The sequence below is a fragment of the Haliotis cracherodii genome, unplaced genomic scaffold (assembly GCF_022045235.1).
Source record: "Haliotis cracherodii isolate W230 unplaced genomic scaffold, xgHalCrac1.p SCAF_3, whole genome shotgun sequence".
Taxonomy (NCBI): domain Eukaryota; kingdom Metazoa; phylum Mollusca; class Gastropoda; order Lepetellida; family Haliotidae; genus Haliotis; species Haliotis cracherodii.
Genome location: NW_027266286.1, coordinates 72719667 through 72746107, shown reverse-complemented (window position 1 = coordinate 72746107; position 26441 = coordinate 72719667).

The window sequence follows — 26441 nt, the reverse complement described above, 5'->3', positions numbered from 1 at the left end:
GGAGAAAGACTTGCAAGGCCGCTGTGCTGTGAGTGAATACTGCGTGTACCTAAAGGTAATGAAGCAAAACCTTGTGTCGCTCGAAGACACAAACATACTCGTGTCTCTGAAACAATTACAATATCACACAGTCTCAAATAAGAATTACTAGGCGATATATACTTTTTTAACGTGAACTCCTAGATTTTCTCAGATGTGTGTTATCTCAGTATGAGTGTTTTTTCGCATTTAAATACTACGTATTTAACGAACTTTTCCTATCTTACTATTATGAAGCAACTTACTCGAAGTAACACCAGAAATGGGATTCAAAACCGGCACTTCGCCGTAACGAAGACAGGACAAAAACTTTCACGCAAAAGTTACACATGAAATTTTCATTCCAATTCAAACTCCTGGATCCCGTTCCATAATTGGTATGTATCGGTACCTGTCAATGCCCCCATAAAGATCCGGGGTACAATTGGTCTTCAGCAACCCATGCTTGTCGTAAGAGGCGACAAACGGAATAAGGCTGCCAGACTCGCTGACTTGATTGACGTATCGTTGTTAATTTTACCAATACGTTATTCCAGATTTACATCAAGTATCATTCGTGACCAACTCGTGTTATTCCGGGACAAGCCGAATAGCAACTCGTGCCCCTCTCGTGGCCATTTTTGGCGACTGGGTTCCGTCTAAGCGCAAACGGGCATAACTAAAACAATTGTCAACTCGTTGCGTACTGATTCACGCAAATTTCCCATATGTCATATATATTCCAGATGCAATTTAAGACACTTCGGGACGTAAGGTATTATGCAGTATGATTGAACACATTTAACTGTGTCTTGGGTATATTTTTATATGTAAGACATATGTAAAATCAAAAATTATATCTGAGGGATTCTTTGACGAAGAACTTGAAATCATACGCGCATTCTGATTGGTTGGTCGTATTTTCGCACATAACATTCATCGATAGGGGGACGAGTCTTCTTGCAGGTTACGGAAAGGGGCGAGTGGTGACGAATGATCAAGTATATGATGCAAGCGGTTTAGGCTACTATCAAGGAAATATGCCGTGGTATACCCACACCATTTCTTGTGTAAAAATGAAACATATTCCATAGTCTTCAAAAGATGCATCAACTCAATTTGGCGTATCTAAAAATGGCACATGAATTAGGTACTTGAGAGTAGGTACTATTTATCTAGCCCGTGAAGATCCAGGTTAGAGTGAGTGGTTATGGTTTTACACCGCTTTTAGCAATATTCCAGCAATATCACGGCGGGGTACATCATAAATATGCTTCACACATTGTACCCATGTCGGGAATCGAACCCGGGTCTTTGGTGTGACGAGTGACCGCTTTAACCACTAGGCTACCCGACCGCCCCTCCGGGTTAGAACTGGTCTTCAGCAACCCAAGAGACGACTACATGGACCAGGTGGTCACTCTCATTGACTTTGTTGATGCATGTCATCGTATCCCAATTGCGTAGATCGATTATCATGTTATCAATCACTGGATTGTTTATCATGCTTGATTATCTATAGACCACCGCCTTATAGCTGGAATAATGCCGAGTGCGGTGTAAAACAACAAACAAATTCGTTAATCAGGACAGTCGTGAAACCGAATTATCGGAGGTTCACTACATAAAAGGTACATGATTAATTTCTTTTGCCTTTAAGTTGCCGTAGGCTGTCATCATTTCTCCTGATCATGCAGAAATCACTCAAGCTCCTAACGATGAAATTTCGAAACAGAAACAAATGACTTAACCAGACCATCTCTTTGAAGGTTTTTGCGTCATGTTTGTGAACTTAATCTTTTCTATTTTTAGCCTACAACCTTGATGGGTTTTCATGCTAATGTGGGGGTATACATATTCAATACGTAATTCAAACATTCTTTTCTTTAAATGTGATATTCTGACAATCTGAACTGGAACCTTCAGATGGTGCACCTGTTGTCAGTCGGAGGTAAACCTTTTTTTAATTTGAGCTTTGATACATCTACTAGGATCTTACTTCCTCCCTTAAAACCCAAACAGTCAAGGTCTATCACAAATTCCTTCTGCTCGGTCGGCCCCCTTCCAACCAATCACAACGCTTGACTATCGCTCACTGCACCCAGTGACTGTTTGGGCTGTCTTCCGTTTCCTGGGTTTGATCAGTTCCAGTGATAAAAGGGCCGTTATTTCAAACAGCTCTGATTTTGGTGTTTTTCGCCAACGGCGAGGTGTGAATGTGGGCAATTTGTCGAGCATGTGCTTCGCGGGTGTAATTTCGTAATTAACACAAGAACGAGTGAAGTGATTTTTTTTCAGTTTGTGCTGAGAGCTTACAGTTTCAGCGCTTTGTTGTTGCAAAGTGTTCGCAGCTTCCTCTAATCACTGCCCGAAGTAACCCATGTTGTCTTTCTTCAAAGTGTTTGGAATTCCGGGACAGTTTGAAGCGATTTAGGGCGCAGTTCTGACGTCACAGTATATACATAGCACAAAGGGGGAATTTTTGACTGTAGAAAGTGTTGGCATAATTAAATTTCCAAATTCATAAATATTGCGAGGGAAAGGGAAACCATAATGCAAAAAAAATATCATTAATATTAAACATTACAGGAAACATACCCGACATTAAAGTATGAGTGATGAGAAAACATGATGCGCTCACCATTGTCTTTCTCCATGCATACTATTATTAGTTATGGTGTCTTTAGTTGCCGTATACCGTGTAATATTGCGTTAGCAGGAAAATATTTGGCGAGGCGTGAGCCGTATACGGCAACTAATGACACCATAACGAATTTATTATGCCGAAAATTTTACACTTTTTGGTATCTTTGTCGCACATGTCATGTCAAAATGAAAAGTTGACACTTATAACCGGTATAAACGACAGGACCAGTACATATGTTTCCAATACAACGCTTTAATGTAAACATGAACGTTAACAATAGAATATATAATGCACTAGATGTGACCGTTTAAGGTACTATAGCTAAAATGGATAGAATTATCATAAAAATGCATGGATGTTTACAGAAATCTGCGGGCCACTGTAACTTGATAGCAGTCCGCTTTCCCCAAACGTCGGGCTGCTCTCTAATCTATTGTTATGTCACGTCATTAGCGTCACTTTTCTTGTTTGTGACGTCATCCTATAGTATGTTCTATGACGTTGCTATTTGTAGCTCAGTGACCTCCGTTGTAAGTTTGGTTTGTTTGTTGTTTAACGCCGCATTGCGCAATATTGCAGCCATGTGACGGCGGTCTGGAAATAATCGAGTCTGAACCAGACAATCCAGTAATTGACATCATGATCATGCATCAACCAAGTCAGCGAGTCTGACCACCCGATCCCGTTAGTCGTCATTTACGACTAGCAAAGTCGTCTTTCACGGCAAGAATGGTTGCTGAAGACCTATTCTATCACGGGTCTCCGTTGTAAGTTTTTTTCTCCGTTGTAAGCTTTTTTCTCTCTATAATTTTTATAAATAAAGTTACGAACGTGGTTTCTTTAATAAATAATGTCTTTGCTCATCACAATTAATGATATTTAAACACAAAACAGTGTCGAATAACGATTTTCAGTACCAGAACTTCCATGTGAAATATGTGAGGCGGTTGTTGGAAAATTCAAAATGGCTGTTACTAACAGTATACGGTCTCATATTAGGTCAGTTACAACCATCTTGGATTTTTTATGACGGTATAGGGGCTCAAATGGGGTCAGTACTGCTCTCTGATTGGTCAATCTCACTTTGAGGCATAATAAATGTTTATATGGAGATCATTATACGAGCATGTGTGTCATACTGAATTACGAAACGAGAGAATATTTCCCGAGCGAGAGTGTAATAATTTCTTTATTACCATTTATCTCCTAATCCCTTTGAGCTCCCCTTTTAAAAACTGCGCTGATTACCATCGCTGCCCTAGAAAACCACAATTTGTCGAATGACGAACTATCTTCAGCTTTGACGACGTTTCTAGTGTGACGTTATTTAGACCTTACGTCACAATTAGACGAATGACGTCAACATTCCCGAATGACGGAAACACTAAAGCCCCCGTAACACTATCAAAAACTTTGATAAAAAACTTGGTCAAAGAAAACTTTGACCAAGTTTCCCTGGTTCAAGTTTGACTCTTAACACTCATCAAAGTTTTTGACAGGCCGTCAAAGTTTTGGTGGGAATTATCTTGCCAAGGTGGATGCTACTGACGAAGAATTGTTTGCTGTTGTCATGTGTATCTTGTTTACCGCCATGTTGAGAAGGCGGCGTCGGGGTAGGCAAGGCATATTTGGTCCCAAGAATGGCTGTTCGTTGTTGAAACAAATCAATTAATTCTTCCAACATCTCGTCAGTCCAAAATACTTGACTCTATCCACTTCCGGTTGAAAAGGGGTAAATGTTCCTTGCAGTCTGATTGGCTAAATTAAATCAACGTCATCAAACTTTGATCAAAGTTTGACTAGAAATAGGATCGGTTTCTATTCCATTAAAATCCCGTCAAAAACTGTGTCAAAGTTTTTGACGGCATGTTACACTATCAAAGTTGTTGTTTTTTTAAATTGATAGTGCGCAAGAAGTTATATTTGCACTAGTGCACAATCGATTTTTATTAACTCGGTTATGTCTAACCGTATAGGTATTAAAGGGGCACTGATCTACAGCAATTCCCCGGAACTGGTTGTTGCCTTTGTTATTGTATTTTCCCGTGAGTATCCGGTTGATATAGCAGAAATCTAGACTAGTTCGCGACCTGTGCTGCGCAATTCGTAAGCGCATTTGTCACTTTTATTGATAGTATAAGGGCGTATGGTCACATCTATCAACAAAATGAAATACAGTTTTGGAAATAATAAGGAAATGTAGGTATCTTTGTGGGTAGCATCGGTAATGGTGACGAACTTTTGATAAGTCACTTGCTTGGTAATTATGCGATTTTCGTTTACACTATTTTGACTTGTAACACAACGTAAATATTTCTCCTGAACATTGCTTATTTTATCGTGTTTATATTTTTTACAGTCAAAATGTGCAAAATTTTCAAATTTAGGAAAGTTATTAAAAGAATATTCAGTTATTTGACAAATTGACTGAAAAATATGTCCATCTGTATTATTATGATAACGAATTATTAACATTTTTATGTTTAATATCATCACCAAGAGACTGAAAATGTCTCGATGAAAAGTACATTTCTATATTGTTTGGCTTCTAATCCTACATAATAATCTATTGTGATGTTTATAGGCCCTTTTGATCGTCTTAATCAATTTTAGTCAATCTGTTAAAGAAATGGACAGATTTTTCAGTCAAAATGACTGACATATTTACACATTTTATAAATTGCGTGAGAGAATCACATATTACAAATTGGCTTTAATATATACACGCTTACAAAGGAAAGACTTGTGAAAACGACATCTATCGCACATCGAAGAATTTCCCAACCAAGTACGTAGAGGAACAGGAAATGAATCTGTCCAATGCTACAGCAAATGAAGGAAAACAAAATTACAACCTACCAAATTCATGTGTATAATTTCAGGCATCTTCCTTGTTCGAGGAATGTATCCGTGAATATCCACACAAAGGAACAATACCCCACACGTCTGCAGCTGTACAAAGAAACTTATTCGATGTCACGTGTCTCAGTAACAATCAAATATTTTAAAAAATATATATCGTTTCGGGATATCATAACCCGTGTTCGTGGGTCCTACTATTTAACGTCCGATGACGCCCGGGAACGTCCAGGGGCGTCCGGAAACGTCCGGGAGATTTCATCAGACGTCCGGAAACGTCCGGGAGGTTTCATCAGACGTCCGTCTCAGTTTGGTAAGATCGTGAGAATATCAACTGGCGTACGTGTTTGCCAAACTGAGAAAGACATGTTTTATTGACTGCACTGTATTTGTAAACTCCCAGACGTCTGATGAAACCTCCCGGGCGTTTCCAGACATCAGATGAAACCTCCCGGGCGTTTCCAGACGTCAGATGAAACCTCCCGGACGCTCCCACCAGGTGCTCCCCGACGTTGCCCGGACGCTATGGTACCCGACGTTGTACACTCAGTGAACCATCTGGGGCCACGCATGAACTTTTGAAAACGTCTGTGTTTCAGTATTAGTTATGGAATAGTATACAAAATATGACACTATAAAAGAACATTATTTTTGTTCCATAAGCAAATTTACATTGTATCCTTCAAAGCCTACGTTACGAATACCTCGTCAGTTCGAATAAAATAAAATCGTATTTGCTTCACAGATTCACCATTTAAAAAGAATAGGGGTGTATGTAATTTTTTCCAGCTATATGTTTTTTTGTATAATTAATACAAGAACACAATGATATAGAACACACTTTATTTTTTAGTATCATGCTCCCGGACGCTCCCTGGCATTGCCCGGACGCTCCCGGACGTTTTCGGACGCCTCTCCCGGGCGTTATTTAGTAGGACCGGTGTTCGTTCTCAACTGATCACTTAGATTGTTTCAGGTGTTTCACATAGGTGTCATGTCTCAAAGGTCGGCTGAGAAAGCCCAGGTGACAGCTATTTTCATAACGTCCTCGGTTCCTAAAAACATCCATTGAGTTAGATAACAATGAGCAATCAATCAATATAATATATATTTTATTATCGGTTAACCTTTGAACAAAGTATGTTGTTTTTACATTGGCACTTCACGCCATGATATGAGTGTATTCCCTTTGTTTTCGTAAACCTAGACATGTAAAACACTCACTTTTGACATATCCACTGTGCAAGATAACAGTGATTAATCAATCAATGTATTTTTCTGTTAATCCTTTGATGACTAGGAACGATCCGTTGATTTACAAAAAAGTAAATCAACTGATCATTCATCTCTTGCTGGACTGCAAGGTGCATATAACATAACACACATTTCACCTCACTTGAAACCTGGATTTAGATTGAAAAATTATCCCAGACACAATAAATGCCAAATGGGAACCTTTGTCAAAAAGGTATTCTGAGCGGTACTACAACTAATTATACCTGTAATAAATTCATTAACTGAGCATCAAGTGAATGACGACAAATACACACATGGATGACAACAAGGGAGTAGTAATCGTATTATCGACGCAATCCGAAATCCGAATATACTTTCATTGCATGGATACTCTTTTATTATTAAACTGTAACAATCATATAACTATTTCCAAATGACGACATCCGACGATCTTCTTTTTGTCTGTTTGTTTAGGCTGAAGAAATTAATTAACATGCGCCCTTTGTCGAAACCTTTATCGATCATGGTTAACCAATCAGTATTCAAAAATGAGTAAAACAATTATTGCCTCCAAGTTTATTCAGCTGTCGTTGCAGACGGTAGCCCAGTCTCTTGTCACGTTCAGTTGCGTTGCGCATCATCCGGGTACTCACGGGGAAAAAAAAATAACAAAGGCAACCACCAGTCCCGGGGAATTGCTTTAGATCAGTGCCCCTTTAAATAGAGGATATCAGACACGAGTGCCTATATTCCAGTATTTCGCGAACGAAAGCACGGAAAACCGTAATTTATCCATGAGTGTCGTAAACATAGTATGACATGAGTGAGTGAGTGAGTGAGTTTGGTTTAACGCCGCTTTTAACAGTATTCCAGTTATATCGCGGCGTGTCAGCTTAATGTGGGAGGAAAGCCCGAATTGATGCAGGTCTCAGAGGTTTACCACTTCGGTGAAACCCACGAGCACGGGTATGGTGCTGACAAACCTAGAAACATAATTGGGGCGAACCGGGATTCGAACCCACAATCATAGGTTTCTGGCGTGGCCAAGGGACGCAACTCTGCACAGCGAATCGCGGCGCCTTAGACGACTGGGCCACCCGTGCCCCCAGTATGACATGAACACGAATATAACGTTCTATTTATTACTGAAGAGACGATTTTTTACCTATAAGGAAAGCAAGTCGCAACGGCAGCGGAACCACATTTTGTCGAAAGACGTCAACTGTCTTCAGCTATGATGTCGTTTCTAGTGTGACATCATTCCGACCTTACGTCACAATAACATTCGAATGACGTCAACAATGCCATTCGAAATACGGAAACGATACACTGTTGTCTCGTGACGTGATATGATCCTAGGGTACATATGATTTCTATCACAAATAGTTATTACCTACGAGGGCAAACACATCGGGGTTCACACGTACAGGATAATACACGACTCTGGGGAACAGTAAGTCCGTGGTCTCACAATCCAAAAAAATAACCAAGGAGGAGTGTTTTATGCAAATAAGATACCAACAAATAACGATACAATATATCAGAATAAATTGCGAAAATATGTCAAATATTGAGCAAAAACAAATGTTGGCTGATTTGCCCCCGTATACGAAAATGAACTCGACCGGTGCGATGTCAATTTCACACGTGCAACACGTGTTTCTCATGACAACAACCAGCTCATCTCTTTCAATTTATTACATATAATACCAGGTAATAAGTTCTAAAATTTCCAAAGGATGACTTTGACATGTTTTCCCTTTGTAAAGCCTCAGTGGCCGAATTGGTAGCGAGCTTGGAATCATTTAACGAAATGGCATGCAGGGCCGGGACCAAGCATAAGAAAAGTTGATTCAGTTGTGACAGGTTATTGTACCGGAGGAAGACGTTTGTGAGTGGGAAGGAAATCGGATATAACAACGTTAGTATAGACATTCTTCAGTGCAGCTACGTGTATCATAAACATCGTAAAAAACAATCAACGGTGACATGGACCTCGTTCTGTCATTGTGCACAGTTGAACAAGCAAATAAACATCTTCAGAGGTGATCATGATAAAAGAATCTCCTAAAACAATATATGACGTCAAATGAGGTTTGTAAGAAGTGTTCAGGCATCCTGAACCCGATTTAATAAATAACGTGTTGTTGTTTTTTTTGTTCGTTTGTTTGTATTTTGTTTAACGCCGCACTCAGCATTATTCAAGCTATATGACGGCGGTCTGTAAATAATCGAGTCTGGGCCAGATAATCCAATTATTGACAGCATGAACATCGATCTATGCAACTTGGATACGATGAAATGCATCAACCAAGTCAGTGAGCCTGACCACCCCGATCCCGTTAGTCGCCTCTTACGACAAGCATGGGTTGCTGAGGACCTATTCTTCCCCGGATCTTCACGGGGAATGTTGTTTTTAATCCGTACCTTCACTCGTTGTATTGTGTCCGTACGTTCACGTATTGTATCATATCCGTACGTGCACGTGTTGCATTATGTCAGTACGTGCACGTATGTCCGTGCGTGCTTGCGTTGTATTATGTCCGTGCGTGAACTAGTTGTATCATGTCTGTACGTGCACGTTTTGTTTTATGTCAGTACGTGCACGTATTGTCCGTGCGTGCTTGCGTTGTATTATGTCCGTACGTGAACTAGTTGTATCATGTCTGTACGTGCACGTGTTGCATTATGTCAGTACGTGCACGTATTGTCCGTATGTCAGTACGTGCACGTATTGTATTATGTCAGTACGTGCACGTATTGTATTATGTCAGTACGTGCACGTGTTGTATTATGTCAGTACGTGCACGTATTGTATTATGTCTGTACGTGCACGTGTTGTATTATATCAGTACGTGCACGTGTTTTATTATGTACACATCTTTCAACGTACATATGACGTTTTTCAACTGTCAAGCGAGAAGGTGAATAATGAATGCCTTCCGTTATTAAAGCGTATACACCGGCAATTGACGTGTGCAGGTGTGATATAGGTGCCTACACTAATCTTTATTGACTAACTTATTTGTAGGCCACATTACCTCCGTGAGGTCTAGGAGTGCTTTTGCTTTGTAGGAGAGGTAGCTCCGGTAGTTTATATGTGACATGTATAAAGCTCTTGAAACTACAAAATCGGTGAAGTATGTGGCTTGAAAAACAGAAAAACGTGATGGAACAGTTTTTAAAGTTCCTTGTTAACGCTCGGAGGCCCGTGTTCGAGCGTGCACACACCTCAGCAGGTGAGAGGTTTATAGATATCCATATGTAGGGAACGAGACATAGGGTCAAAATGGCATGGGTCTTCTAAAGCCCCTATCTCACATACACGATTTAAGAAATTGCGAACACGATTTAAGAAAAGTTGAAAAATCGTGTTGATTCGTGCTCGACCTCGTGGTTTATGCAAATTTCTTAACCAAACACGACACTCATACGACCTTCATACGACTGAACACGACACTCATATGACCGTCATACGACCGTCATACGACCGTCATAAGATATTCATACGATACAACACGATTTAACACGACCCCAATACGACTGTCATACGACCAAACACGACTGTCATACGAAACCCATACGACTTAGCACGAATCAAGACGATTAAACCAGAATCATTACGATGTCCATACGACTACAAAAATAAACAAGATCTCCATACAACTGAGCAAGACCTTCATATGACATATTTTTGTTTATTTTGGTCACGTGGGTCATGTAGTATATAAGCGACCAAAAACGACTCCCATACGCCTGAACACGAAATCCATACGTTTGTCATACGACCGGAAGAGCCCATCACGTGACTGAGTGAGAACGTGGGAAACCCCCTGAAAGTTAAAGCTCATTCTACAGCCATGCCAAACCCCAGGCGGCCGAAACGGAAGCTCCTCCAAGCAAAACCTTCGAAAGGGAAACATCCTCCTCCTCCAAAGCTGCTTCTTTCGGGTCTTGTTCGTTGTTGAACATGGTGAAGACTGACACAGAAATTCTGTTGCAATGCAGCTTATATACTACATGACCCACGTGACCAAAATAAACAAAAATATGTCGTATGACGGTCTTGCTCAGTCGTATAGAGATCGTGTTTATTTTTGTAGTCGTATGGACATCGTAATGATTCTGGTTTAATCGTATGACAGTCGTGTTTGGTCGTATGACAGTCGTATTGGGGTCGTGTTAAATGAGGTTAAATCGTGTTGTATCCTATGAATATCTTATGACGGTCGTATGAGTGTCGTGTTCAGTCGTTTTTGGTCGTATGAGTGTTGTGTTCAGTCGTTTTGGGTCGTATGAGGGTCGTGTTTGGTTAAGAGATTTGCATATACCACAAGGTCGAGCACGAATCAACACGATTTTTAAACTTTTCTTAAATCGTGTTCGCAATTTCTTAAATCGTGTATGTGAGATGGGGGCTTAAATAGTGCATTGCAAAAATTTATAACACGATTTAAGCCGAGCTGCGATGACCATACGACCGCGCGCGACCGACCACGACTTAACACGAATGAGTGCGCGCGACCTTCATACGTTCTAACACGATTTAAGGAAAAACGCTAAATCGTGTTCAGATTCGTGAATGTGAGATAGGGGCTTTAGCCTTGTGGCATGTCGAGTGTGTGTAATGATCCTTCCTTGTGAAGCCTCTATGTAAACAGGAATGGTCATGGAACTACAATTCGACACATTTGGTGAGACCCGTGAAGACCCGGAGTAGAATAGGTCTTCAGCAACCCATGCTTGCCGTAAAAGGCGACTATGCTTGTCGTAAGAGGCGACTAACGGGATCGGGTGGTCAGGTTCGCTGACTTGGTTGATGCATGTCATTGTATCCCAATTGCGTGGATCGATGTTCATGACATCAATCACTGGATTGTCTGGTCCAGGCTCGATTATTTACAGACCGCCGTCATATAGCTGTAATATTGCGGAGTGCGGCGTTAAACAACAAACAAACGCATTCGGTGAAGGAATCGTCATTATTGGCGGGGCGATAGTGTCTAAAGCGGCCTTAAAATGCCTTCCTACTGATTTCGGTAACCCTTGTGGGTCATCCTCGAATATCTAATATATTATATCTCAATTCTGTAATGATACATGCAATAACGGACACATAATACACTGGATAATCGGGGATGCTTGAGCATATGCTTGGGGGTATTATTCAATATATACTACTCAAAAGAAGTTAAAAATCCGATTCTTTCAAATCCCTATAATTTATCAGTCACGCAAAAACATATTAACTATCGTAATACGAAAGAATCGGATGGTCCTTAACTTCTTTTGAGTAGTATTATATACATTTAACGAACGGGTTGAATGCTAAAGTATCCCGGAATCAGCACGGGGTACGAAATGCTTTTCTTTGATCAATTATATTTATTTCATTCTTATCGTCGGTTGAAATGGGTGACTATATCTGTATATCATAGTCAGTGATATAATAGCTTCGTGACGTTAGCGCAAATAGGAGTGAGTTAGTATAATTATACGCCGCTTTTAGCAATATTCCAGCAATATCACGGCGGGGGACACCAGAAATTAACTTCACACATTGTACCCATGGCGGGAATCGAACCCGGGTCTTCGGCGTGACGAGCGAACGCTTTAACCACTAAGCTTTAACCGCCCCAGCGTAAATAGGACGTCTGGACCAACGACCTTCCATTGTAACATCCGCATGAAAGTGGTCAAGAGAAATAATAGTACGAACTTAAAGCCATTAAAACCATATCCATCTTCATTTCTACCAAAAGTATAGCCCATTGTACGATTCCAACGATACCACAAGCATGTGTTTATGAAGCACTATCAAATATCGATGACAGAAAGTGCTCGCGAAAACATCAGCGTACCCTGCCCCACAGTTAGCACTCGTAACAAACACATGCAGAGGCAAGTCAATTGTTCACCTGAAATTACACGAGACCTTATTGTAAAAGTCAAAATAAGGAATTGCATCGGACAATGCTTGTCACTGATGCGTGAAATTTGGAAATGTCCTCCACGTGTCTTCTATTAAACGTTTTGAACGCTTTTCTGAGGCCTTGAATGTTGTAATCCGGATGAAACAACTATAAAGCAAGATTCGTATGACTCCCTTTGAAATTTTCTTAAACATATTACAGCTTCAGAAAAAGACTAACTCAGATACTAAACGGTTGGTGTAGACAGTGTTTGGGAACCGTTCTGGTAGAAGGGGTACCGTAAATCCCAACAGTCCGTAGAATGGTGGTCTTACTTTGGTTTATCGCGATTTATAGCCCGGATGTGATATTATGGGGTCAATACGCGGCCGCGTCATACCAAAGACGTTAAAAAGATGGTACTTGTTGTTACCCTGCCTGGTGCCAGGCATTAAGGGGCTAAACAAGGACTGGTCGGCATGGAGTCAGTATACTGTGTCTGAGTGGGGTATTCAGTATGGACTAGCACAAGCAAACAGCCACACACACACACACACACACACACACACACACACACACACACACACACACACACACACACTAGGATGACTCGTGTTGTATTTTGAGCTTTGTTTACATCTACTCACAATCATCACACACGCGTCCTTACATCCGAAGTCACCTAAATTGCACTGTGTTTTTTCTGCTAGTGATGCAGGCAGGGCATGTGCCGGCTTGGTGTAGGCGGGGTTGCTGCTGTCGCTGTATCAGCTGTAACGCAAGCTGCGCCCCACACACGTTCGTGCTACACTAGGTCATATCACTGAGACACCGTGTGGTGTGCTGTAGTCGACAATAGCTCCTGTCATGTGCATGGCATCCGGCAGTTCTGACATGACTGTGAAGCATACACTGAGTTTGGTACATATGACGACAGGGGACCAACACATACCTAAATACAAACACAACCGTGCTGCTATAACGGTTTTCATTGGTGTGTGTGTGTGTGTGTGTGTGTGTGTGTGTGCGCCCCTCTCTCTCTCTCTCCCTCTTCTCTCTCTCTCTCTCGCACACTGAGTGTCAGTGGACCCTCTCTCTCTCTCTCTCTCTCTCCCTCTCTCTCTCTCTCTCTCTCTCTCTCTCTCCCGCTCTCTCTCCAACAATTTTTGATACACATTTGAAATATGCAAAATGTTAACAAAACAAAACCTATGGGTGCACGACCGATTACTGAAAAGCATTCTCCCCTCTACGTGCCGACCACTCCCACAAATATACACCCCACCCTTCTCACCCACCCACGTCTCCCCTCAGATGTAGCAATTATCCCTCCCTACGCCTCAATACAGCTTCCGTGACGTCAATCACTGCATTTCACACCGTCACGACGAGACGAGGTATGAGAAACGCGTGGCTCACGAATGTAGGTCACGACGAGGTTGTCTTGTAATCAGTTCGTAAAAAATACGGGCATATTTTGAATTCTATTTTAAATGTTACTCAAATCTGTTTGCTCGTCAGTTTGTACTAGAATACAAGATCGCTGTTCTGTATTCTGTACGTATGTATTGAAACCATGGCAACCCACCCAATATCCATATCGACAGTTGTCTATAATTAACCCTGTAATAATTTGAATTTGGTTTCAATAATTAATATATCCATTTGGGAATACTAAAGTAATTTAGACGCTATGTGTCTTCGTTGTCTGCATTGTCAAACAGTGTAGTTAAAACAGCTCTTTAAAGAAAACACCGACAAGCAGTCGTAACATAGAAGGGAAAATGTTTTTAATTATGCTAACACTCTATACAGTAAAAACTCGTTTGGCCCGATCCCTTTATTCTGGAAAACCTGCCGTCAAAGCGATAACTGTAGGAACATGTATGTGTCCGTAACGCACCTGTTAATGTGGTCGGTACCGTCCGGATTTACGAGGTTTGTAACGTTCAGTAAACTGAATATTGATAGTAATTGTTTATGTTAAGGGACGTTTGCAAGATTATGTGACTGTTAACATTCTAGCACCACACGGGGCGGTCGGGTAGCCTAGTGGTTAGAGCGTTGGCTCGTCACGCCGAAGACCCGGGTTCGATTCCCGACATGGGTACAATGTGTGAAGCCCATTTCTGGTGTCCCCCACCGTGATATTGCTGGAATATTGCTAAAAGCGGCGTAAAACCACACTCACTCACTCACTCTAGAACCACACAAGCAGCTTCGGTTGTATTCTCCCCAGGGAGCTGAGAATGAAAATGTAATGCACACTGTTCCATTGACTGGGGTAAACATTCACAACTGTATAAAGAGCAAACTCTAGTTGTGTCGAGTCAGATCAGGGTTCCTTGAATTTGTTGACCGGGGCGCCTCAATTTGCTGTGCAGAGTTGCCTCCCTTGGGCACGCCTGAAAATGTTTCTGGGTTTGTCAGCACCATACCCATGCTCGTGGGTTTGACCAAGGTGGTAAACGCCTGAGACCTGCATCACTTCGAGCGTATCTCCCAAATTAAGTTGACACGCCGGGATATACCTGAAATACTGTTCAAATTAACGTTAACCCAACTAACTCACTCACTCACTCACTCAGTGTAATCATAGCTCGGTAACAGACAGGCGTCGGTAGGGCGGTGGTTAAAGAACTAGAGGATTATCCAAGACACTGCGTTCGGTTCCAAGTTTGGCACAAGATAGAAGCACAATACGGGTCCTGCTGTATCTTGTGACTAACACGTCATACACATGGTTGGTTGGTTGATTGTTGTTTAATGTCACACTCAGCACTATTCCAGCTATATGACGGCGGTCTGTAAATAATCGAGTCTGGACCAGACAATCCAGTGATTAATATCATGAGTTTCGATCCAGGCAATTGGGATCGATGACATGCATCAACCAAGTCAGCGAGCCTGACCACCCGATCCCGTTAGTCGCCTTTTTACGACAAGCATAGTCACCTTTTACAGCAAGCATGGGTTGCTGAAGACTTATTCTACCCCGGAATCTTCACGGGTCTTTATACACACATAGTCACCTGGTGAATAGAGACGAAATTTCCACAGGGGAAAAGATAGTCAAATAACGGTTTATTTTCGAACCGTTGATATATAAATGAACACTTTTGTAAATTGATGGGTTTTGCAGATAAAGCCTAGTTCAAGCAAGAATGATTTTTTCCCTTGCTGATGCGTGTACAAGGGTGCTTATATATCTCGTCGAAACCTGATACCTCGTTCCGAGGACTCTGACGCAAGTCGGCTGAGGATCTATTCTTCATTGTGTCTAACGTTCACCCACAGGTGTTGGGTGAATCAAGCCAGGTGAAACAGGGTGAACACGTGCTTTCGATATCACAGAGAACGCTCACTCAAATCTGTATGCGTTGCAATGTTTGGCTCGTCTGGCGCGTCACTCGCTTTATGCGTGATACGTTTGTTTCGCGAGAGGCGTGCTCCTTACCTGTGTGCGTGGACCAATGACGTCACGACCCAGCGTCACGCATTACATTGCAAACACACGTAGATCATATTCACAAAAGCGTACAAAGTATTGACAGTCAAAATCGCGGTGGTAAATAGAGTGTAGTTTGTCTCCCGCACGCATTTATCGATTTATGTTGAAATTTCAAACATAAATGTTGATATTCAATTATCAAGAACTTTGAAGTACGACCCGGCGTCTACGTCAGAAGCTACAAGCGATGATTGTGCACCTTATACACCAGGGGTGTCGTGTTTCTCGCTTGAGATTTAGATTTGCATAACGCATATACACACAACGTCCCCCTGTATGCAGATACACGCGCATCACTACCCCCTTGTCTTTTAAGAGGAGATTTTGTTTAGGTGATATTAAACTTCAAAATCGTTTAGCTTCAACACTTTTTTTATGATGTTTAAACGACGATAAACAATTTCATAACATAGTTCTTTTCAAAGCTGTTTTAAGTTACTGTTTTAATGCATATATTTATACTAATTTCAGTCTCTCATAAGCCAATTAATGGCTGGACACACTGTGTTTAATGTGTATATTTTATGTATATTTTAAATGTACAAGTGCATGTGACACCACTACTACAACAACAACTACTACTACTAACCCGTGACGAACCGGGGTAGAATAGGTCTTCAGCAACCCATGCTTGCCGTAAGAGGCAACTAACGGGATCGTTTGGTCGGGCTCTGTGACTTGGTTGATGCATGTCATTGTATCCCAATTGGTAGATCAATGCTCATGATGTCAATCACTGGATTGTCTGGTCCAGACTTGATTATTTACAGACCACCGTCATATAGTTGGAATATTGCTTATTGTTGAGTGCAGCGTAAAAAAACAAACTACTACTACTACTACTACTACTGCGACTGCTACTTCAACTACGACTGCTTCTACTACTAATAATACTGCTACGACTGCTACTGATCACTACTACTCCTACGACTGCTACTTCTTCTACTACGACTGCTACGACTACTACAGCTACGACTGATACTACTACTACTACTACTACTACTTCTACGACTGCTGCTACTAATACTACTACGACTACTACTACTACGACTGCTACTACTTCTACTACGACTGATACCACTACAACAACTGCTGCTACTAATACTGCTATGACTACTACTACTGCTACTACTTCTACTCACTGGTGCCCAGTTTCCGTCATAGTCTAGAACATGTACTATATGCCGTGTGCCAACTGAGACACTGGCAGTGTGTAATTTGGACAATCGTTAACTGATAAGTTGACTACCACAACCTCCCATTACCACACTTATCTTTTGTCAAGATATATATCTACAAAATAAACACTATCATTCAAATGGAGCCAAGAACAATGCTTAGTTTCTGAAACTAGACTTCCCAAATCATTCTAGACTTGAGTTCGATTAAATTTAATATATGCTCTTGGGCCTGGGAGACAGACAACTGTAATTGTTGGAATGATAATCATGTGGAATTTACAGTAGCCAAACAAAATGGGTTTTGTTAATTTTTATCAAAATAGTTGGGACCGACAGTTGGTTCAAATCTTCAGCACGGGCTCAAAATCGCGCTGTTGTGTAAATATGAATAAATATATATAAATAATATATGAATATATATAAATAATATATAAATATGATATACCACATATCCTTGTAAATGAAACCAAAGTAATATGCTGTCGTAGTTTCCAGATGAGGCGAGTGACTGAACAATGTATCTGAATCTGTACGTATTTTTCAACTGAGTAATGAAAACCTTTATCATTACCATGAGGGGAAAGTGTCACATAGACTACACGTTAATGATACATCAACATACCAATTTACAATGCAGCCATATCTTCTAATAAGTTGGACTCCAATGCAGCGGCGAGATACACCATATATATTTCAGGTTAATTGAGTTATATTATTGATTTTTACTGAGAAAGTAATTTGAGCGTATATTCCTTACAACTCATGCTTGAATGTGTGAGTGATTGAATGGCATCGTTAACATTTGAGACCATGTGCATAATTTAATAACGGTGACTTGAAGTATGCGCGGGGTTTATAGTATAGATTTGTGTTTGTGTGTTTGTTGTTTAACGCCCCTCTCAGCAATATTCCATTTAACTGACGACGGTCTGTAAATACTCGAGTCTGGACCAGACAATCCAGTGATTGACATCATGAACATCGATCGACGCAATTGGAATACGATGACATGCATCAACCAAGTCAGCGAGGCTGAGCACCCGATCCCGTTAGTCGCCTTTTACGACAAGCATGGGTTGCTGATGACCAATTCTAACTCGGATCTTCACGAATGTTATAGTATAGAAACTTAAGTCACGTCCTATGGGCATGATAGTTAGGACATGACACGTTACTATGGCTTCGGAGAGTGAAGGTTGTTTAACGCCGCCAGCTAGATTACGAACGCCTGTAGTGAGTGAGTGAGTGAGTGAGTATGGTTTTACGCCGCTTTTAGCAATATCACGGCGGGGGACACCAGAAATGGGCTTCACACATTGTACCCATGTCGGGAATCGAACCCAGGTCTTCGGCGAGACGAGCGAACGCTTTAACCATTAGGCTACCCGATCGCCCCTGCAAATAATCGAGTCTGAACCAGGCAAACTTGTCATTAATACTGTGAATAACGATCCACGCGATCGGGTCACGATGATACCCCGTCAACCAAGCCACCGATACATGAACTCTCCATTCATAATTCTATGACTAATTCTAACCGGGCATCCCACGGGGATGTTGAACGGGTTCACGGTTTCTGTCATGAGATATAATATACTGGATGGATGCTCATTCTCTATTAAAACAAAGGAGGCATTGTGCATTTTAAAACCCACTCAACCACGAGCAGCTAACTCAACGAGCATGATAACGCGATCCATTTTAGACGTATACAAGCAAATCGTGGACGTGGACAGTTGCTGGTGTGTCCTCGGAGAGACAAGTTACGTTGCCCTCAACCCGGTGTTAGCATATACTGTCGAGTTGACCCCACTGCCAGTCTGTCATACAGACACTGAAACAAATATATCCAATACAGCCCATGCAGGTCTATAATGTTTGGCAAGTCTAGATTACTGCGTTATCAGAAAATGAAGAAATTCTCTCGGATCCTTTTTATTAAATTTTATAACTATAATTTAACAAATGGTATTTTTTTCTGTAAAATCTGTTCATTTCAAAGACTACATGTTAGTCTACCCCAGTGCTGACCTTACGATTTAAACCACCCGTCGGCATTCCCCATTGGTCAGAGAAGCACTGGCTATACTTACACTACGAGTGAGTGAGTGAGTGAGTGAGGTTTAACGCCGCTTTTTACAGTATTCCAGTTATATCGCGGCGTGTCAGCTTTCTGTGGGAGGAAAGCCCGAAATGATGCAGGTCTCAGACGTTTACCACTTCGGTGAAACCCACGATCACAGGTATGGTGCTGACAAACCTGGAAACATAATCGGGGCTAACCGGGATTCGAACCCACAATCCAAGGTTTCTGGCGTGCCCAAGGGCTGCAACTTTGCACAAGGAATCGCGGCGCCTTAGACGACTGGCCCACCCGTGCCCCCACTGACACTACGAGGCTCTATGAGTGATAGTGTACTAACACTATGGGACTCTATGAGTATTAGTGTACTCACAATACGGCGAGTGAGTGAGTTTGGTTTTACGCCGCTTTTAGCAATATTCCAGAGGTGGGGGACACCAGAAATGGCCTTCACACATTGTACCCATGTCGGGAACCGAACCCGGGTTTCGGCGTGACGAGCGAACGCTTTAACCACTAGGCTACCCGACCGCCCACTAACACTACAAGGCTGTATGGGTGTTAGTGTATAAACACTACGGGGCTCTATGGATGTTAGTGTATGAACGCTACGGGGCTCTATGGATGTTAGTGTATGAACACTACGGGGCTCTAAAGGTGTTAGTGTACGAACACTACGGGGCTCTATGGGTGTTAGTGTACGAACACTACGGGGCCCTACGGGTGTTAGTGTGCGAACACTACGGGGCTCCATGGGCGTTAGTGTAATAACAATACGGGGTTCCATGGATGTTAGTGTGCGAACACTACGGGGCTCTACGGGTGTTAGTGTGCGAACACTACGGGGCTCTATAGGTGTTAGTGTGCGAACACTACGGGGCTCTATAGGTGTTAGTGTGCGAACACTACGGGGCTCTACGGGTGTTAGTGTGCGAACACTACGGGGCTCTATGGATGTTAGTGTACGAACACTACGGGGCTCCATGGGTGTTAGTGTACGAACACTACGGTGCTCTATGGGTGTTAGTGTACGATCACTACGGGGCTCTATTGGTGTTATTGTATGAACACTACGGGGCTCTATGGGTGTAAGTGTACAAACACTACGGTGCTCTATGGGTGTTAGTGTACAAATACTACGGTGCTCTATGGGTGTTAGTGTACGAACACTACGGGGCTCTATAGGTGTTAGTGTACAAACACTACGGGGCTCTATGGGTGTTAGTGTACAAATACTACGGTGCTCTATGGGTGTTAGTGTATGAACACTACGGGGCTCTATGGATGTTAGTGTATGAACACTACGGTGCTCTATGGGTGTTAGTGTACAAATACTACGGTGCTCTATGGGTGTTAGTGTACGAACACTACGGGACTCTATGGGTGTTAGTGTACAAATACTACGGTGCTCTACGGGTGTTAGTGTACGAACACTACGGGACTCTATGGGTGTTAGTGTACGAACACTACGGGGCTCTATGGGTGTTAGTGTATGAACACTACGGGGCTCTATGGATGTTAGTGTATGAACACTACGGTGCTCTATGGGTGTTAGTGTACAAATACTACGGTGCTCTACGGGTGTTAGTGTACGAACACTACGGGACTCTATGGGTGTTAGTGTACGAACACTACGGGGCTCTATGGGTGTTAGTGTACAAACACTACGGGGCTCTATGGGTGTTAGTGTATGAACACTACGGGGCTCTATAGGTGTTAGTGTACGAACACTACGGGGCTCTATAGGTGTTAGTGTACAAACACTACGGGGCTCTATGGGTGTTAGTGTACAAATACTACGGTGCTCTACGGGTGTTAGTGTACGAACACTACGGGGCTCTATGGATGTTAGTGTACAAATACTACGGGGCTCTATGGGTGTTATTGTATGAACACTACGGGGCTCTATAGGTGTTAGTGTACGAACACTACGGGGCTCTATGGGTGTTAGTGTATGAACACTACGGGGCTCCATGGGTGTTAGTGTACAAACACTACGGGGTCCCATTAGTGTTATTGTACGAACACTACGGGGCTCTATAGGTGTTAGTGTGCGAACACTACGGGACTCTACGGGTGTTAGTGTACGAACACTACGGGGCTCTATGGATGTTAGTGTGCGAACACTACGGGGCTCTATGGGTGTTAGTGTACAAACACTACGGGGCTCTATGGGTGTTAGTGTACAAACACTACGGGGCTCTATGGGTGTTAGTGTACAAATACTACGGGCTCTCCGGGTGTTAGTGTACAAACACTACGGGGCTCTATGGGTGTTAGTGTACAAATACTACGGGGCTCTATGGGTGTTAGTGTACAAACACTACGGGGCTCCATGGGTGTTAGTGTACAAACACTACGGGGCTCTATGGGTGTTAGTGTACGAACACTACGGGGCTCTATGGGTGTTAGTGTACAAACACTACGGGGCTCTATGGGTGTTAGTGTATGAACACCACGGGGCTCTATGGATGTTAGTGTACAAATACTACGGGGCTCCATGGGTGTTAGTGTACGAACACTACGGGACTCTACGGGTGTTAGTGTACGAACACTACGGGGCTCTATGGATGTTAGTGTGCGAACACTACGGGGCTCTATGGGTGTTAGTGTACGAACACTACGGGGCTCTATGGGTGTTAGTGTACAAATACTACGGGGCTCTATGGGTGTTATTGTACGAACACTACGGGGCTCTATAGGTGTTAGTGTACGAACACTATGGGGCTCCATGGGTGTTAGTGTACGAACACTACGGTGCTCTATGGATGTTAGTGTACAAATACTACGGTGCTCTATGGGTGTTATTGTATGAACACTACGGGGCTCTACGGGTGTTAGTGTGCTAACACTACGGGGCTCTATGGGTGTTATTGTATGAACACTACGGGGCTCTACGGGTGTTAGTGTGCTAACACTACGGGGCTCTATGGGTGTTAGTGTACGAACACTACGGGGCTCTACGGGTGTTAGTGTGCGAACACTACGGGGCTCTATAGGTGTTAGTGTACGAACACTACGGGGCTCTATAGGTGTTAGTGTACGAACACTATGGGGCTCCATGGGTGTTAGTGTACGAACACTACGGTGCTCTATGGATGTTAGTGTACAAATACTACGGTGCTCTATGGGTGTTATTGTATGAACACTACGGGGCTCTATGGATGTTAGTGTACAAATACTACGGTGCTCTATGGGTGTTATTGTATGAACACTACGGGGCTCTACGGGTGTTAGTGTGCTAACACTACGGGGCTCTATGGGTTTTAGTGTATGAACACTACGGGGCTCCATGGGTTTTAGTGTATGAACAATACGGGGTCCCATAAGTGTTATTGTACGAACACTACGGTGCTCTATAGGTGTTAGTGTGCGAACACTACGGGACTCTACGGGTGTTAGTGTACAAACACTACGGGGCTCTATGGGTGTTAGTGTACAAATACTACGGTGCTCTATGGGTGTTATTGTATGAACACTACGGGGCTCTATAGGTGTTAGTGTACGAACACTATGGGGCTCCATGGGTGTTAGTGTACGAACACTACGGGGCTCTATGGGTGTTTGTGTACAAACACTACGGGGCTCTATGGATGTTAGTGTACAAATACTACGGGGCTCTATGGGTGTTATTGTACGAACACTACGGGACTCTATAGGTGTTAGTGTACGAACACTATGGGGCTCCATGGGTGTTAGTGTACGAACACTACGGGGCTCTATGGGTGTTTGTGTACAAATACTACGGTGCTCTATGGGTGTTATTGTATGAACACTACGGGGCTCTACGGGTGTTAGTGTGCTAACACTACGGGGCTCTATGGGTTTTAGTGTATGAACACTACGGGGCTCCATGGGTTTTAGTGTATGAACAATACGGGGTCCCATAAGTGTTATTGTACGAACACTACGGGGCTCTATAGGTGTTAGTGTGCAAACACTACGGGACTCTACGGGTGTTAGTGTACAAACACTACGGGGCTCTATGGGTGTTAGTGTACAAATACTACGGTGCTCTATGGGTGTTATTGTATGAACACTACGGGGCTTTATAGGTGTTAGTGTACAAATACTACGGGGCTCCATGGGTGTTATTGTATGAACACTACGGTGCTCTATGGATGTTAGTGTACAAACACTACGGGGCTCTATGGGTGTTAGTGTACAAACACTACGGGGCTCTATGGATGTTAGTGTACGAACACTACGGGGCTCTATGGGTGTTAGTGTACAAATACTACGGTGCTCTATGGGTGTTAGTGTATGAACACTCCGGGGCTCTATGGGTGTTATTGTACGAACACTACGGGGCTCTATGGATGTTAGTGTACGAACACTACGGTGCTCTATGGGTGTTAGTGTATGAACACTACGGGGCTCTATAGGTGTTAGTGTACGAACACTACGGGGCTCTATGGATGTTAGTGTACGAACACTACGGTGCTCTATGGATGTTAGTGTATGAACACTACGGGGCTCTATAGGTGTTAGTGTACGAACACTACGGTGCTCTATGGGTGTTAGTGTACGAACAATACGAGGCTCTATGGGTGTTAGTGTATGAACACTACGGGGCTCTATGGGTGTTATTGTACGAACACTACGGGGCTCTATAGGTGTTAGTGTTCGAACACTACGGTGCTCTATGGGTGTTATTGTATGAACACTACGGGGCTCTATGGGTGTTAGTGTACAAACACTACGGGGCTCTACGGGTATTAGTGTACGAACACTACGGGGCTCTCCGGGTGTTAGTGTGCGAACACTACGGGGCTCCATGGGCGTTAGTATAATAGCGCTACGGGGCTCCATGGGTGTTAGTGTACGAACACTACGGGGCTCCATGGGTGTTAGTGTAATAACACTACGGGGCTCTACGGGTGTTAGTGTACCCTGATAATCGCCGTCATTGGGAAGTAATAAATCACCTTTCCTCCAGCTCCGCGTGTTTCTAATAACCTTATTTATAAGCAAAGGATGACAACAGGCGGATTCCTTAACCATGGTTAATCTCGGCGATTACGGTGCGTGACCTCATGCGTATATAGCAATTAATCCGAGGATTCTTTGAATGCTTCCCCCTTAATGATCTCTCGCACGACAGTGATGCAATATGTGTCCAGGTTACCGAGATGTACCGAGATATTCCGAGATGTACCGAGTAAAGCATTGTTATAGAACTGCCGCTTTCACTACTGCTTCCTTCGAGTTAGTGAGTGAGTTTGGTTTCAGGTCGCTTTGAACAGTATACGGCATGTCAGCTTAATAAGGAGGGGTGAATATGTTTTTACGCCGCTTTTAGCAATATTCCAGAAATATCACGGTGGGGGACACCAGAAATGGGCTTCACACATTGTACCCATGTTTGTCTTCGGCGTGACGAGCGAACGCTTTAACCACTAGGCTACCCAATGCCCCACTTAATCAGGGAGGAAAGCCTGACGTGATGCAGGTCCTAGAAGTCTACCACTTTGGCGAAAACCACGCCATGGTGATGATACACTTAGTCAGAAAGAACCTGGGATTCGAACCCACGATCATAGGTTTCTATCGCGCCAAAGGGACGCAAATCTACGAGCACAGCGAATTGCGGCGACTAAGACGACTAGGCCACCGAGTTCTACTATACTACACACATTACTACCCGTGCAATAATATACACTACCTTCATTACTGCTGCATGCAACAGCGCTTCCGCTAAAACTACATTAACACCAGTCAGTCCAGAGAGAATATATTAAAAATTAATCCAACTCAAGTCTGGAATGATTTCGAAAGTCTAGATTCCCTCAGCTCCATGTTCTGAAATTTACCATTGTTCTGGGCTCCATTTGGATTTTATTTTAAATTTTGTAGATATATATTTTTAAATAAGAACTTTATTTATGGGACTGAATTACATAATACTGGTTACTGGTTACATAATATACTACAACTGCTTTTATTGTCTACTTCTACTGTTGTTATACAATAACATTTAGTCCCAGAAATAGAAATTATTTTAACTAAAAATATATGTCTACAAAAAACACATACAATCCCTGGGCGGAAACAGAAGGGGGGGGGGGGGGGGGGGCTGTACGGGTGTGCCCCCCCCCCCCCCCCCCCCTTTTATTTCGAAAAAAATCTTTATTTCTGTATAAATTACCACCAAAGGCAATAATCTTAATTGTGCACCCCCCACCCCCTTAATTTCAATCTGCTCTAGAGCTGAGGCAATCAGGACTTGCCAAATCAGTCTAGACTTGAGATGGGTTCATTTTGTAATTTATTCTCTCGGGTCTGGGAGACACACGACTGTTGTTGCTTTACCTCTGAGTGGGATTCTCGGTTACAGAACAGGAGGACCCTATACTCGTCGTCATAGAGTGGACAATGGGGGATACACCGTACAACCTTGAATAAACTTCAGATCGTAGGCTCGCCGAGAGAAAGAAAAACTCGTAAACTGAACAAACATTTGGTCAAACGTTATGCGAGGGTATTGCAATGGACGTGAAAATACTGATACAAACGCCTTTCTAATGAGCATAAACGCCGAATCCTGAGGACCTTCCGTAATTTAAAAAAATCACAGTATTTATTGAAGGATTTACGGTAGTGGGGATATTGCTGACAGTAGCGTAACACATTCACTCACTCACAAATATACCGTCGCTGCAACACAGGCGCAAGTGCTGTCGCCCGTCGTAACCGACCGATTCACCCCAAGACTACAATTTGTGAAGTGCTCTCTTGGTGCCATTCCTGCCGCGGTAATGCCGTAAATTGTGATAATGCTGATAATGTCGTAAAATGTGATAATGTTGCAAATGTCAAACTGGCGATATTCCCCATCAAATCACAGCGACTCCACATCCGGGACTAACATTTTTCCTCATGGTGTAGTATTTGTTTAAAAAATCACAAATAATTTTAGCTTAATTTTAGGTGTTGCATAAAGGGCGGTTCTGTTTGACTGCGCGTAGAGTGAAAAATCCTATATTTACGATTC